This window comes from Ailuropoda melanoleuca, unplaced genomic scaffold, assembly GCF_002007445.2.
Source record: "Ailuropoda melanoleuca isolate Jingjing unplaced genomic scaffold, ASM200744v2 unplaced-scaffold1521, whole genome shotgun sequence".
Taxonomy (NCBI): Eukaryota; Metazoa; Chordata; class Mammalia; order Carnivora; family Ursidae; genus Ailuropoda; species Ailuropoda melanoleuca.
In genome coordinates this window covers 1-2,730 of record NW_023184071.1, presented here as the reverse complement: position 1 = coordinate 2,730, position 2,730 = coordinate 1, and the positions used below count along the sequence as shown (strand labels likewise).

Below are 2,730 nucleotides of genomic sequence, written 5' to 3'. Positions count from 1 at the left end.
GTGGGTTAGAAGCAAGAGTGGGGAATATTACATTTGGCTTTTGTCCTTCCCAACTGTAAGTAACTAAATTCCCTAGATTTTTGAGGCAGCTGTTTTTTTGGTTTTGCTTTCTTTGACTCTGTTTCCCTAACCTCCCGCTAAGCCTCTCTCCCTTCTCTTTCTCTGGCTCTGCCTTGGGACGACAGCAAAAGTTCGCACCGACCCACAGCAATCAGAGTCCAGTGGTGTTAACAAGCCCCCATTTGTCCACTGGACCTTCCTGAGCATCCCTTGAAGCAGGTTCTGCCACACCCCACGGTGGCCCCTCTTTCAGCCGACCTCTGCTGAAGAGGGTGTAGCCCCCTTATTGGCCAGGGGGGATCCAGAGAAGAAAGTTCAGTGGAACTGAAGGTAAAGACACAAAAACAACCTTGTGGAACATTCCAAAGACTTACTCCATAAACTAACAAAGGACACTGGTAACAACATATAAATTATTTGGGGGGAAAGTACAGAAGATGGGCAACAGTTCATAGAGTTTATAGAGCACCCTACTGTGATCCTAGGCACCTTTAAAAAGGCCATTTCAAAGATAACTTGGTGGAGCAAAACGGACATGAGTTTCAGAGGCAGAAAGAGTGATGGGTCGGAATCCTATGCCGACCACGTAAACGTGCGTAGGCTGCTCAATGCCACCGAAGCATGCTGAGCGTTGACACCCATCCCACAGGCTGGTCAGGAGAGCTCACTGTGACAGTGTGTGCAACCAGCCCTGAGACTGGCCCTTGGTGGACATCCAATGAGTGTGAGTTTCTATTCTCCTGGGAAAGACAGAGAGTAGAATGGAAGATGTGCCTTTTCTCCAGAGGAGAAGCCCTGAGAGGGAACTATACCAACTATGGCCAGAAAGAAAAAAGACATGAAATGTGAACATTTAGAATGTGGTAATGAAAAAAAGTCTAAAACAGGGCAAAGTGCTGCTAGACTCCAGAAAATGTGGCTTCTNGCTTCCGATGTCCAGGCCTGTGGACACTAGAGAACAAAGGAGAAACTTACATCAAGAATTTCCTTGTTGGCTTTGGAGATGTGGCTTCTCTTAATTCCTTGATGGCCACGGGAATTTTAACCTTCTCGCCTTCCGGGATCCAGAGTCCCTGTGACGAGGAGGGAGAGAAGACACTAGCAGGCACTTGTCATATTATGCAAGATGCATATTATGCAATATGCTGACCCGTGAGATAGATGGATGTTACCAATGACACCGTCCCAAAGGGTGAGGGACCTTGAGCACAGCTCTGCGCTCCAAGGCCACCAGTGCCAGGAGCCATGACATCTCAGCAGCTCTTCTGCTATCACGGTCTATGAATCAGAGTTGTCAGATAAAAAACCCTAAGCCTGTGCCAATTATAAAACCAGTGTGGATCATTTTGTCCAGAATCTTGAGATATCGGGTGTCGGCCTAACTGAAATCAGCCCTTTTGTAATAGGATCCAGAAAAATGAATTGAGAGGAGCTGTTTTGACCTGGGCTTTATCTGGAAGCTGTCACAGGGATGGGCAGCCCTCCTTCAGACTCTGTCTCTGCCACCCAACCTTTGCAAAGTCAACGGTGTCGTCTGTGACATGCCTGTGTAGGGGTCCCTGAGGACCACTTATTTGTTGCCATGATTATAAAAGATTTCCTCTTGACAGCTCGGGGAAGACACTGGAATTTCCCAACCCATGAGCAACACCAGGAGTAGATGAGGCTGATAAACAGAAGATAGAGCAGGACTCTGGATTTGCCCACCAACCCGTGTCCCCATTAGTCTTGGTGTCTGGTGGCCTCACCTTGTACACTGTGCCAAATGCTCCAGAGCCCAGCACCTTGATCTTTTTGAATTCTGTTTCCTTTAAGATCCTCAAGAGAGCTTGGTTGGGAGCTTCTCCACTGGGTGTAAGAGGCTCAACAAGCTGTGAGAGACAAGGAAGAAGGTCCACGTGAAGGTACCTCACACAAAGAACCCGCCTTGCTTACTTGAAAGAAGAAATGCACACCTTCTCAAAGAACCTCACAGAAGGTATGTTGACAAAGGGACTCCCTGGTACAGGTGTCCTTGAACAGAACAACTCCATTTCAACAAATGAGAGTTCTCTTTCCAGTCAATTAGCTGGATTGAGAGAATTTTGGTGAGGAAGATTTTTATAGGGTCAGTCATTTTGGTGGCCTCTTGGGCCCCCTAACACACAAGTGCCTCCACGCTCTGAGCTGCTGGGTGTCTCTCCTCCCAGGGACTCTGGCTTCTGACACCCTGCTGGACACAGGATGCCGTCTGAGGACCCATTCAAGTGAGCCACAAACACAGCTCGAAAAGCAACAGCACTGTATAGACGATGGGATTTTCCAAAGTAACATCTCAACCATGTGCCTTCACAGGAACCAGCAGACTCCTACTCGCAAACTCTTCTGTGCACATACATGCAAGCTCTGTGTTACACAGGACTGTGTTACACATGGCTTTGTACCCAGTTGTGAGACTCATCTCACTCCGGAGCTGTACCAAATCGTTTCTAATGGGACATTCAGAGATTCTTCCTGCTTTTTCCACCATAAGAAATAAAATGCAGTCCTACAAATACGTATTTAAGATACACAATCTGGAATGCCAAGACTTGGCAGGGGAGCCCCCGTTCCTGTCTGAGGTGTTGGGGCAGGGGTACTGGGGGGTGCGCTGTGCCAGCACCCACTCACCTCTCTTTCCTGCAGCAGTCT

The 2,730-nt window shown here is 48.1% G+C and overlaps 1 long non-coding RNA gene across 1 annotated transcript; it reads right to left on the bottom strand.

The window, feature by feature from the left end:
* Positions 1-1,034: 1,034 nt before the first annotated feature.
* On the bottom strand, positions 1,035-2,730 carry LOC117797836. The gene is made up of 3 exons (XR_004622710.1): positions 2,710-2,730; positions 1,809-1,931; positions 1,035-1,133 (listed from the first exon to the last, which is right to left on the bottom strand). It is a non-coding gene; the product is annotated as an uncharacterized LOC117797836 (long non-coding RNA).